Here is a 14111-nt window from a genome sequence, read left to right as displayed (position 1 = left end):
CGTTTAAGGTGGCTGATAATGGGTTTCAGTATTTCCCAGTCCTTAGTTCAGGACTAAAAGCCTTCATCAATTGCTATTACAGTAATGGTATGAAACAAATGTTCAATCATTCATCAACAAGTTGTGATCATTTTCTTGACAATAGTAGTTCCCCGGTAAACAGTTGTAGTACTGTCCCATCAAAGTGCAATGCCTGGAAAATACCGAAAAGCACACGACCTTCAGGTGAAACCGCACCTTACAGTATTACCAATACACTGCACTTTGCTAAGTCTTAAACTTTACATTTTCTAGTCGTCTACTTCAATCGTTTATTTGTATTGTGTGAAATACATTTATAAATTGAAACCATCATGTCATTAAGTAATAATGCAATCTCGACAACGTTCTAGATATTATATTATGCACACTAATACAGCTCATGCAAGCCCTGTGACTTACACAAACACAGTCGGACTGAGTGCTACTTAAGTAACTGCTTCGTGGTTTCTGCTGTACTGAACCCTGCCTTTCAAGGCAAAGCGCCCGATTTTAAGCTTCTCAAGCTTCTCAATGTTCTTGTCTTATTCAAAGAAGGCTCTCGGGGTCTCGGTTTTTACCTTGAATCCACGATACGACGCGTTGTAACGGAAATGAAATCAGAATAGCGGACAATATATCTTAAACTGAAAATCTTTAAAATTTCTTAAGAACTTTTAATCTGCGTTGACGTGCAAGAGCAAGGACGCGGTTAACCGGGTTAAATATTCCGGGAGCTTAGTTAAGTCCAAGGTTATTTCTGATTTCTTTCAATCAAGTCACGTTTTTCTACTTTTAACTACAAAATCATCGCGTTTTCTTAAAATTCGTGTGGCGAAAGACCTGAAGTGGTTTAACCCTTATGCTGAACCAGTTTTAGCCGGAAGTGAAAGTATTTGTATAAGCCACCAATCAAATTGCAAAGTTCCATGTCTTTGGTCACTGTTCACATATTTTATATTTTTTTTTTCACTCATTTGTTTAATGCTTACGTATTTGAATCGTTCCTATAAGCCTCACATATTTTCTTTTATAAAAAATGTGTAATAACAAAATATGGAATTGGAAAAGAAATGAGAAAGTGAGTGAGGGTGCAATAAGTTTATGCAGCAATCAAACGATGCGGACTGGAACAACTAAGTTAAGGAAATATGGAGGAAAGAATGACTGACTGTGTGTTAAAACTTGCTTTTAGCACTGAAGGATTTAAAAACACTAAACCTAATCCGAAGACGACCATACCGATGATACCTTACGTGAAGCCTTGTCTAATGTTTCCTCCATAACAACGGGAATGGCGATGAAAATCTTTCTGCGGTTTATCTGTCATTTTACAAGTTCATAAGGTTTTCTCTAGTGAAATGAGTGGAACAGGATGGAGTTTTTCAGGCCGGAACTCAAGCCCCTTCCACACATATGCGTTTTCGCCTATCGTCCACACTGATACGCCCTTTCGTTTTCATCGTAAGGCCATGCATTGGAAACCGTTGTCAAGAGTGAAAACATTAGTTTGAATACAGAACCCTATCGTATGATAGGAAAAATGCATCAACAAAAGCGCATTAGTGTGAACGAGATTTTAGACGTCTTTCTCTAGTGGGGGAATAAATCAGCTCACGAAAAGAGACGTTTGAATTGTTTCTGATAAATTTAATCTTGTACTATAAAACATTCGATCTACCCAGCGACTCAACTAACAACTGTCCATCTCTCAACTCCACAATCTTGTCACAGTCTTCAATTGTTTTTAGCCGATGTGCGATTGTGATCACTGTTGAGTTCTTCAGTTTTTCTCGGATAGTTTCGTGTATGATTTGTTCTGTTTTAGGATCTACATGAGCAGTGGGCTCATCTAAGATGACAACTTTACTCTCCTGCAGGAGAACACGAGCAAGACAAATTCACTGTTTTTCGCCTACACTAAGATTCATTCCTCCAGAGTTCAATGTGTAATCTAGCTTCCCCTGAAAGGTTTCTACCAATTGCTTCAGTTGAACTGCTTCTAGTACTTCCCACAACTCAACATCACTGTGTTTTTCCAGTGGATCGAGATTCTTTCTCAGGGACCCACTGAACACAACAGGACTTTGGTTTAGGACGGAGATGCATTTCCGAGATTCTTGAATGTTCAAATGTTTTAGCTCCACTCCGTCTATTGTGATTTGCCCTTCAGCTTCGGGCATGCGCAGGATAGCAGCTATGATGCTTGATTTTCCAGCACCTGTTCTACCCACAATTCCAATCTTGGACTGTCCATTAACGTTCCAATTCAGATTCTTGAGTACTCTTGGTCCTTCAGGATAGTATCTCAGCGATACCCCGGTAAATCGTATTTCTCCATTCGTTGGCCAGTGTTCAGGCCGTGTTTTTACTGTCTTGTACCCAGGCTCAGATTCAAGTTGAGTGATCGCCATCACTCTCTCTACAGACGTCATCAAATTCTCGACTTCTGACGACTGTTGAACCGACACCTGGGTGAAGTGAGAAGTTTCGAAGACGTAGACGAAAGCCAGGCCTACCAGAGCTGTCAAAAAAGATAAAAGGCTTGTTTAACGTTTTTTGAATTGTTAATTGACTAAAGCTGTATCGACCAGGTTTTGACTTCCTTAATGCTATTCATTCACACGATGTTTAAATTCCACAAAAAGTCTGCAATTACAGAGTCTAATTAACGTTAAAAAAATGGCTCGGATAAACATCTTCTTGTTCCTAATCTACAGTCAAAACGCTTAATTTCGGTTTCGGTAAACAGTCAATATATGACTTTCGAAATTGTTAAAAACCCTCGCTATCTTTACAGTGCAATTGGGAAATGCAGACATTTCAGTACAACCCAGTTTTTTAAATTAAAGTCAAGGACGAAGGACGCCATAAAACAGTCTGTAAATTGGAGTTTGATTAGTCATATTTAAATTTCGAAGAAAACGAAACCTAATTATTCGATAAAAATTATGGCGGGTATTTCCTGACACAACGGCACTATGAGGTAAGGAGTATTGTTCGTTCTCTAATCAACAGGCAATACCAAGAAAAAAGAGAACGCTTTGTTAACCACATGCTTACCATTGTCGTGGGAATACAGTGCAGCAGTTAAAGCTACAGCACCAATTAATAGGGCAGATAGGAGATCCAATCTTATTCCCAGCCATCGAGTTCCAGCCAATACCATGTAATATGCACGGTTATGAGAGTCTTGATATCTATCACATGAGATAAAATGAAAATTATTACAATTTTATGGTGGCTTTAAGACGGAATCCACTAGGAAGTCGAGTAATATTTATTAAAGTTGGACAAAAATCAATTTCCAGAATAATTTAAATCCTATTGCGTTATTTCCTACCCTTAATAAAAGGTAAAGATGTAAGTAATTATCCGTGATAACACCAACAACAATTTCTTATCAGAGTCTGAGAAAATGAATTTCAAAGTTCACAAGGTATAGGAAAAATCTCACGCCTGCAGCCATTTTGTAAATTCGTCCTAAGCGATTCAGTGGAATTCAGCGGAACCTAAAAATGTGTTTTCGATGTGTGGTGTTGTTAGAAAAGATTTCTTTTGATAAGATATTTGAAGCAGTAACAAAAAAGTTTGCAATAAGGTGGAAATAATTCTGGTACAACAATTTCTTATCCGAGTCTGAGAAAATGATATTTAAAGTTCACAAGCTATGGGCAAAAGCTTACATCTTTTAAGCGATTCAGTGGAATTCAGCGGAACTTCAAAATGTGTTTTCGATGTGTGGTGTTGTTAGAAAAGATTTCTTTCGATAAGATATTTGAAGCAGTAACACAAAAGCTTGCAATCCTGTGTAAATAGTTTTGGTACATAATTTTGTCCAATAACTACTCGAAGTCCTGGCGGATTTCCTCTTAAACCTCTTCGCATATTTTTTATAAACTCCCTGAAAGTTATATCTTAACAACCTAATCATTATTCAATACACCAAATTTAAGGGTCACCGACCCTATTTCGAGTTTTAAGCACATGAAGCAAAATTCAATGGTGCCACTGTTAGACAGGTTATGTCGTTGCTGTGGTAGCCTGTGACGTCAAAAATGGTCGTTGAGTTTGCCAATGATTGGGCGTTTTTTGGATACCACTTATATATGTGCCCGATCAATATAGGGTGTTAGTATCGATCCATCTCATCTGTTGCAAACTGTTGTGATTTCCAATGTACTTAACTATCGCGACGTGCCTAGGCTATTTTTAGTCAATTGTTGTATTGCAGAAAATTACCTTCAATTGATGGATGATATAGTTTTTCCGAGGTAGAAAAACAACAAAGAGGTAATTATAACCAAAAAAGGAACAAGGATGGTTAATTATGGGGACGATTAAGACTGATTTCGAAAGGTTAACTTAAAAAAGAAAGGCTGATTTTCTTAAAATGTGCCATCCATGATGTAGCGCGATCTTTTTAACTGAAAATGAAAAGCATTTTCAGTTTTGATGCAAAGCAGCCTCACCTGTATTAGAGTTCAGCAAACTCCTGTTGTCTTCCACGGGATCGAATTGTGTCCAATCCGTCCAGTGTTTCAGAGATCTGTGTCAACACAGGACTGCGGCACACAGACTCTAGTCTCCTTAGCTCTCTTGATGTCCTCATAAAAAACCTTGCAATGTAAACATACGATAGTATAATGGGTACAACAACTGCTACAAGCCACACATTTGCAACCAAGGGAAGAAGCGCTGCGGTCAACACGAACAACACCAGTTGCACTGCAAAGAGGAACGTCTTGGGCAAAACCTCGTCCATGCAGCCGATGTCTTTAGAAAATCGGTTGAGAACTCTTCCAATTGGATTTGAATCGAAGAATAGAACAGGTGCTTTTAGAATGGCCGTCACCATGTTGTTGTGAAGATTTTCTGAAGATTTCAACACCACCAGGAAGAAGGCGAAGGCGCGTAACGTCGTAAGAAGAACAGCGGCAATGACACAACTGGCATGCCAACATTTCTCCAGTTGGTTTGGTCGTCACGTGGAAGCGTCGTTAGAAACGACAGCCACAGATCGGGTGAAATCATAACTCCTGCAATCAATAGATACGAGAATCAACAACGAATAGCCTTGAAGGGATAAGTTGTCTGGGTAGGTTTAAGTGTTTCTGATGGATAGCACATGCTGCTGAACAACTGCCTTGAATAAATACTAAAATATGTTTTTTGAGGCACTATTAGTTTTGCAGCACACGAGGAAGACGTAAATACCCTTCTGGTACCATTGCCATTTTTGGCTGGAACCTGGCTCTTTGTCGACCAGTGTACGTCATCATCATTCAATAATAAACGATTTTGGAATTGGTACATCTTCGGGATAAAAGTGAAATTGAGCCTCGACCAAAATGGATCTTGGTGCCTTTTAGGGGTCTTCAAAACAATTTCCAACGGACAATTCCATCACATTTTTATTACTCTTCCCCGGGTCTAAAGGGTTGGTTGGCATGATGGCATCATAAATTAAAATTGTTCCTCGAGCCTTACCTTGACAAAGGAGGAAAATGAGAACCAAGCCAGCTAAAGCGATGGGATGCACCCCTGCTCTTAGATAATCCCAGTACAGCTTACAGGACACTGCTCCAATCATACGGTCCTCCTCGGGAATTTCCATGTTTTTAACCATTTTCTTGTCTGACCAATGTACTTTAGTATTTGTGATTTGTTCCTGAGATAAAGTTGTTTCCTGAGCTACTTTGTTTTGAGGTTCTATAATTTCTTTTAGTGCTTCTTTTTCATTAAGCGCCAAAAACGTCCCTTTATCAGTCACTGTACCGTTTTGCAATACAATTACTTGATCTGCAAGCTTCATATGAGACTCTTGGTGAGAAACCATCAAACGAACTTTGTTTGTCAGCAAGCCAAGTATACAATGTTTAAAAATGTTATTTCTAACGTTTATATCGAGTGCAGCGAGCGGATTGTCCAACAGGTAAATATCACAATCGGCATAGACTGCCCGCGCCAAACTGACGCGAATCTGCTGACCACCACTCAAAGTGTCGCCTCGTTCTCCAACAACTACTTGGTCTTTACCTGGAAATCCCTTAATGTCTTCCTCTAAAGCGCAAACTCTGATAGTTTGGGCGTACTTATCGAAATCAAATGGCCGACCGAAGAGGATGTTCTCTCTCAGTGTTCCAGAGAAAACCCAAGGCATCTGTGGCACGTAGGCAATGGTACCACCGCATTGGACATTCCCTTCAGTAACTGGTATCTCACCAGCGATCACAGACAGCAACATTGATTTTCCACTTCCCACTGGACCAGTGATGATAGCAAAGCTTCCATCTTTTGCTTCAAAGTTGATAGATTTTACTGGGCATTTGTTGTCAACATTTAGTTTGCAGATTACATTGCTCAACTTGATCCTTCTCTCTCTTTTTTCCTGAAATTGCCCTTGCTCTATAATTTGCAGTTTGTCCGTTGGGCTCATAATATGACCCAGATTCGTAGTTCCAAGGAAGGGATATAGATTTCTGTTATCTGTAATGTCTACAAACTTGGTTATGGTGATGGTTTTCTTCAAGGACTGGTGTAAACATTAAAATGTTCACCTCTTCCTTTCCAAAACATTTTGTCTCTAGCAATGAGTTGCTACCCGTATTGGTTGAGAGTTTTGTATCAGTCACACCATTAAGGTTTGGCAGCAGCAGAAATTCTTGTATTCTATCAAATGAAACGTACGCTTCGTATATAAACTGTGATCCCTCTCCTATAGATCTCAGTGCACTGTTTCGGAGGACATTGATAATTGACAAAAGCGTAAAAACGATGAACGGTGTTAGGTGATAACCACTAAAGGCAAGCATCAAAATAGAAATAAAGGCGGCAACAAGTCCCGAGGAATACATGAGAGATATGGCACATGACAGAAAAATGCTCTTGCGACGAATTATTCTCATCTCATCGCTGCAAATGAGGGAATAACAACACTTTATGTTAGATACGTACATTTGGGACTTCAAAAGGGTCGATCTTAAAGAGGTAGTGTGGTAGTGGGAAATATGTGTATGGGAGAGTAATTGGGAAGAAGGTCGTGGAAAGCCCCCAGTTGTTGGTTAAGTAATAAATTAGTTGTTATTAGTAGGCTACTATTTCGAGTTTACTTCGTGATTAAGAGCATTTTTTGGTTCAAAGCTAAAAATTCTTTGCTTTGTGTTTGCTGAGTTAATGCTCATACTAAACCTAGTCAACCAATAAGAACAAACTTTTTCTTCTGGCAATCAAGTGCAAAACCAAAGCCAATCATGAATTAGGTTCCTGAATTGTCCTTCGCTTGCCACCGTTTCCCTGTGAGCTCTAAGAACTCTTATTTACTCACTAAGGTGTTTAGGAGCGATAATTTGTTAATTGATAGAAGCGTTAACTTCAGTTGCTTTTAATACAGTTACCAGAATATCTCTCTATTGAACACCCGAGGTTAACTCAACAACAACTAGATACTGTCTAGGTCGTCCTGATTTTTTCACTAACCTTCGAGTATCTTTGATCTGATCTTTAAAGAACCACTCCCACGCATGCGTCTTCACTTCACGAATTCCAGCCACTATCTCAGTCATGAGGTTTATTCGCCGATCAGAAATGACAGCGGTCTTCAGTCGAAGCTTTCCAGACAAGTAAGACAGAAAACCACCAAATGGCACAAGAAATAACAAGAAGACGATTCCCATTAATGCCTGCCAACCAATGAAGTACCATAACAACGGAACAGCTACACAAACATCAAAGATGGCGACAAGGAGGCGAAAGAACTGCCTGGCGGCCTGTTCCATTCTCTGAACATCATTGGACACCAGATCAATCACGTGACCTTTTGTAAACTCGTTGAGGGTATGCTGACCAAGGACCAGGATCTACAGAAAAACAACAATGTGAAATAAATGATAAGATTTTAAATGCGATAGCTTTTGTTTCTAGTTCACCACCGGAAATTTTCACGAACGCTTTATCATGGGGGAAATAAAATCGGATAAAACAGGATTGGACAGGATTACAGACACCCTACCCCACACGTTAAGTTGACGTTTATCGACTTTGCTGTCCATTTATTAATCATTATCACATTTAAATCTATTAATCCGCCATTACTTTCCCATCCTTCATTAATTCCTTAAAAATTCATCAAAAACGTTTTAGACATTGGTGGGACTGCATAGCTAGGAAGGTCTTTTGCATTGCGTGTTAAAGCAATAAAAGGAGAATATTCTTATTTAAATGAATGAAAAGCAACGTTCTCTACCATAATCTGCTTAAAATGTGGCTACACTCCAACCCTTACAAAACCTTTTCTTCAAGTGTCGTAATAATTTTACCTTCTGGAATGCGTTTACTATGCGTTTGTATAGTAATACTCTTTGAACAATTCCACAGACCGCAGCCATTAGCTAAAATCACAGCGTGCATTCTGTCTAGGCTATTTTGGAAAAGCCGGAAAACAAGGAATGGGTGGTAACCGCTTCTGTTGGGTCATATCCCATTTTGCGGGTTGAACAGAATATATTCTGCTCCTCGTACCAGAATAAACAAAACAAAACAAAATAATGTTAACAGCATTTTTCAAAATTATTCAGGCAGAAATAGAGCACTTTTGGGATATTTTGTCGTGAAGCCTGACGTATTTGACCATATAATATTTGTCAGTCAAGGGATAAAAAGTATTGCCCCAGTTGTTGTATCATAAGATTCGTGCAAGTTTCTCGGCAATTTTTATCTCAAACATTTACCGTGTGACAAAAATTTTGTGGCTTCTAAATTTAAAAGATATTTCCGCAAAAACGTTCTCCCGTGAAAACATTTACTCCACTTTAGCTTTCTATAGACGAAAGACACAACCGGAACCTGAACAGGAAAAAGACAGTGTAACATAGTTTTACGCAGAGCCCAGTGCTTTACTTACTTATTTTGACGAGCAAATATTTTCCATGTATCTTTTCAAGTGGTGAAGTTGTTATCGCTGCTTCATTACTATAATTGTTTTAAACTGTAAGCCATGTTATTTTACCTGTATATCGCTTATTTTTATAATACAATACATTGTATTACGTACGTGCTGTAATTTCAGTCGTGCGCGGCTTGCAAAAAATTACGAAAATTTATTGCTCACACGGAAACTCGTGTCTTCTAATTGCAAAAATTAAACTGATACCGCAAAACACAAAATATCGTCAATCTACAATATGAAACTCCCACAATTTGTTTTGTTTCACAATGATAAACCACCTAAATAATAAATACTTCATTTTTTCTGGTCTTTAAGGGAAATACGGTTAAAACCAACAAATTTATTATCCGGCCTCGTGGCCGATGTTATTTTTCAATGTTACAGATTAATTGCCCTGCTAGGAAAGCCTCTCTTAAGGAAACTTCTTCGGCAAAAATATTACTGCTTAGAAAAAAGAAAAGCCATGCTTATATTATCGGTGCACAGCAGTTCGTTCTTTTGGAATTATCTTATCCACAAAACGGAAAAAATAATTACCAGCATACCTAAAAAAGAACGCACCAATAATCTGGGAATCCGTTTAAGGTGACCCATCTAAATCGCACCCGCCTTTCTGCAGCTAGTCTTTCGCTATAGTTTAAGTTAAAGCATTCAAACATTTCCTACATTAACTGGATAATGTATGATCACTTGGCAAACACCTATTTGATGATTAATAAAAATTCATTTGTTTAAAGGAATCTTACAGAGAAATAAATTGAATCGATATCGTGCACCATTTGTGGTAGCAAACTGACCTTTCTGAAGATGACACCTTTAAGGGAGGCCTTCATCCGCATCCCAATCACGTACAGTTTGAAGCTGCTATGATGTACAGCAATGCTCTTCATCAGCACAATCAACAGCATCAACGCAGCGCAACCACAAAGCAATCCTCTCTCAGGAGATTTGGCCTTGAGGGCAGAAATAAAAATTCCCAGGAAAAATGGCTGAAGAAATCTACCAACTGAGTCGAGTAGTCCGGCAAAAGAAATTATACAGATGTCTTTGCGAGACAGAACTTTCATAGCACTTTTCCATAGTCTTGGTTCTTTCCCTGTTAGTTTGCACTCATTCAGATCTTTGCTCCACTGTGACTGCAGCTCTTTTGTTAGTAGAGACGTTTTGTCTTCTTTGTGCAATGGCCAGAAGTCAGATTGCTGCAAGGGACGCTGGTTTCCAGTGCTGAACAAATCATTTGTCCACCAAAACAGAAGAAAAGAGATCAAGTTGGCCTTCCTCTGTGGATGTGTGGGGACGTCATACTCATGCTCTGCGTTCATTCTTTCGAAATAAAAAGGAAAGTTAATGAAGAATGAAGTGAACAAGGACTTTCACGTTAGCACCTTAATTAGCACTCTCACCGACTTTTTGTTCGGGCTGATTGTATTGCGATACGCTTAAGCCTGTGAGATACAATAAAGCGGTGCTGAAATGCACTCTTGGGTTATTAGGTGTAGGGAGTTAGTATTAAATTAGACAAACCTTTTTTCGGCCTAAGGCGTTAGTTCAAATGCTGAAGCTAGCATTTTCTACCCAAAGTGGTATAACTATCAAATACAATTTGGAAACAACTTAACGATAAATTAATCTTGAAAACATCGGCAAAATGTGTTTTAAAATTAGCTGGGAAACCAACGATTGGATTGACTAACTTAAGTGAATGACAGTTCCGTCATATAAAGTATGCTATAATCGATCTCAAATCCGGTTGCTACTCAACACAGAACATGTTATGTTTTATTCTTTTAAGTCGAAATACCATTGATATAAAGTTCCGAAAAGCATATTGATTTACACTGATCATAAATTATGTTTTAATAATAAAAAGGTTCAGTGGCCATGAACTAATTTAAACTATTTTCTGGCGTGAATATTTTATGTATAGACTTCTCCGCGTGCTTGAAAGTTCCCATCGCAGTTGCCAGCAAAATTCCTGTTTTCTCGTTTCAGACACGGCATTGTCAAGAATTTAATATTAAAAGGCAACCACAAAATGGCAAACGGTAGTTTCTGCAAGAGCGATATTTCCGTTGTAAATAACGACTAGAACAGGTGACAGACAGGGTCAATGTCACAAGAAATGGAAACAAATAAACCATCTCGAATGCGGTGAAGGAAATCAAGGGAAGTTTACAGTATAGCTGTCAAATAACCGGTTGTAGAGAAGAAAATTTTGAAACATTTTGACTTTATTAGATAAATATACCGTTATCATCACAAAAATTGCCATTATAAGTACTTATAGATTGCAGAGAAGGGCCGTTCAAGGTTATCTTTAGACCAGGTCATGTGATAACTGATATTGATCGAGAGTCAAACATTTTGGCGTTCCGACTCGACTAGTCAGCATGTAATTTATCATATGCCCGTGTCGTGACCTTAATAAGTTGCAAAATTGTAAAATACCTTGGTTAATGCGCAAAACATGATGAGTTAAGCCTATGCTGATATAAATAGTTGGTGTTGGAAGGGCTAGGTTGGAATGCGATATTTTTGTTTATGAAGATTTGCTATGAGAAGGCTCTCTACTTTAATTCGAGTACTTCATTTTGATCTGAACTCTCAAAGTCAAAACAAAACCCGGATTAAGTTAAGCAGCGAAATGCTTACTTACCTTACCTGAGAGTTTCTGTCTGCCGTCAGCTTGGAGCAAATTCGAATGTAACATTAGAAAAGTGATCAATTTGATGTTTCACTTTAAAAGACATAATAGGATTTGTTTAATCATATAACAAAGCGGCGCTTTTTCTTCAGTAAACTATCAAAAAGCCGCAGATAGCGCCACGAATCAACCAATAATATGCCTTTTAAGACTTATTACCAGCATGTAAGCGCGGGAAATGTCACGTGACCCAAATCCCGACTGGCTTTAATTTCGCATGTGGTTGGTTGAAAAAAAATTCTGCTGTCTGATTGGTTAAAACATGTTGCGCGAGTTCATCGAATCTCACCACGCGAGTTCGGTAAACCATGTAAACCTAGAAATACATTCGACAACCACTTCAGTGTAAAGTTATGTTTCTACAAATGAGCTAAAGTGGAATGCCGCCTCACGGCCGCCTCGTTAATTCGAACATCTCATTATTGGAGCCACCTCATTATTTGAGGTGGCGCTTTTTTGTTATGAGTTTAAGTCTGTCAGCCTTAATTCCGGTCTTTTTGGAATGTACTCAATGTAATACAAATATTAAAAAAAAAAACTGATTAAAACGCTGACCTCAACAAAAGAGAATCTTGCTAACTGAAATTCACTCAATAAGAACTATTTCTGGCCTGAATTTTAGCGGTCTTCTCTGGCGGCTGAAATTTGCTTATTCTGGCATACTTGAAGAAATCGTCATTAAGCTAGCCACTCTTGGAAGGTTCTAAGGCAACCATACTGGCCATACGTTTGATTTCCTCATCAAAAAAATATAAAAGACTGTTAAGTTTGTTTCAACAGATCTGACAATTTCTCTTTGAATTTTTTTTTAATGGCGGGTCTTTAATGTCAGTATCGTAAGCTATTTTAAAAACTTATTAATGTCAGAAAATTATCCCATGAAATCATAGATTTCGAACGTCTTGACAAAAACAAAATTCTTTATTCTAAAAAAAGACACGATTGTATTGACGCAAATTAAAAATTACTGTTCTTTCTAAAGAGAATCAGCCCGTGCATTTGCAAAATATCGAAGCTTCGATTTGATGGTTTCCATTGCCAACTACAACTGTATGTCACAGCTAGCAAGAGTCTGAAAGCTGGTTATCGTTGCCTTCAGTTTGACAGACGGATAGAATATGTATATCTTGTGTCGCCTGGTGTATAGATGCTCAAGAAGTTGGAGACAAAAATAACCCAGATTTCTCCAATACTGACTGTGTTTTAGTCTTGCGCGGTAACTTTGAATTGGTATAGTTCGGAGGAAATGGGAGACGAAGTAATACTAAAACCGAAGAAATATAAACAAAAAGAAAAGCGTAGTTAACCGCGACACCAGCGCGGAACGAAGACTTAATTAATTAGTGCCTCATGATATGTTCAAGTGAATTTAAATTAGAAAGCATATGCTCTTTAACTGTTATCTTGTGGTTGGTTAATTGATCTTGTATTTGCCCGAGGGCGCGTGCCGCTATATGTACGTGCCTTTTTAGCCTCGGTGGTTTATCAACAGTTCCTTTTGAAAATTATGTGTCCTGGTTGTTTTAAAACAATTTCTGTCCGGCACATGTTGGATCGATCACTTATGTTGACTTTTCGTTTAAAAAAGGAAAAAAGAAACAAACTAAGGGAAATTACCTCTCTCTAGTAAACAGTAACCTTAACTTTGTAACAGTCAAAGACGACTGGCTTAAGTATTTATAAACACAGGTCTGTCATCTGTGAGATGCAATGAATATACACATGTATCAAACAGATCAAAGGTTTGACCTATCTGTTTCAAGACCCTCTGGCTTAAAACAAGTCAAAACTAATCCTTTATCATAAATGTCAGAGATTTAGAAGTCTGAGGAGTCTTAGACCCAAGTTAAGAGCGTTAAATAAGTTAATATTTACCTTAAAGTTTCTCGCAACCCCATCACTGCTCTTGCATGCTTCTGAAGCCGACACGATTAGTCTGCAATCAGTCAGCCTTAACATAACCGGCTCCGCTGGTCAATATTTTTAATTTAAAACTCCACCAACACGAAGACCCAAGGTTATTGGGTCCTTTGTTTTATTAGCTAATCAATCACTGGGTGGAACTCGGAGGAATGTGTACACAACGTCAACTCTTCGATCGAGGGGACCGCCGCTATTTTAGCGGTCATTATCTTATGTTTAAGTTGTGCATCACAACTTAAACATGCGTTCAATTGACACGCACAGAAACTGAAATTAAAATAATGGATGAAAGTCTCTGTCACGGATAACGTGACTTAAAATATTGAGCTTGAATTTTTCTAATTCTTTCTTTCAAAATCTACCTCAATCGGTCCCTAAGTCTTTAACCGTCGTTTTTTCATTATTTCCTTAAAACATTTCAGGTCTTTTCTATACTTAAGAAAACCCTATTTTTTAAGATTCATTGTTTTTAAAGGAATGTTATACCTCACGGCAACTGACTACCCATCTAGCTTTCAA

The 14111-nt window shown here is 38.3% G+C and overlaps 1 protein-coding gene and 1 pseudogene across 2 annotated transcripts in view; one reads left to right on the top strand and one right to left on the bottom strand.

Moving 5' to 3' along the window:
- LOC144631510 (serine/threonine-protein phosphatase 2A regulatory subunit B'' subunit gamma-like) overlaps positions 1–14111 on the top strand; it is a 212672-nt gene that overhangs the window by 40311 nt on the left and 158250 nt on the right. The gene's annotated exons all lie outside the window — the stretch shown is intronic.
- Positions 1660–10390, bottom strand: LOC144631492 (ATP-binding cassette sub-family C member 4-like; annotated as a pseudogene). The gene is made up of 6 exons (XR_013566755.1): positions 9763–10390; positions 7498–7877; positions 5509–6933; positions 4491–5057; positions 3082–3218; positions 1660–2542 (listed from the first exon to the last, which is right to left on the bottom strand). The product of XR_013566755.1 is annotated as an ATP-binding cassette sub-family C member 4-like (transcript).

The sequence above is a fragment of the Oculina patagonica genome, chromosome 12, assembly GCF_052425735.1.
Source record: "Oculina patagonica isolate OP01 chromosome 12, crgOcupat, whole genome shotgun sequence".
Classification (NCBI taxonomy): Eukaryota; Metazoa; Cnidaria; class Anthozoa; order Scleractinia; family Oculinidae; genus Oculina; species Oculina patagonica.
This window is presented reverse-complemented; position numbering and strand designations above follow the sequence as displayed.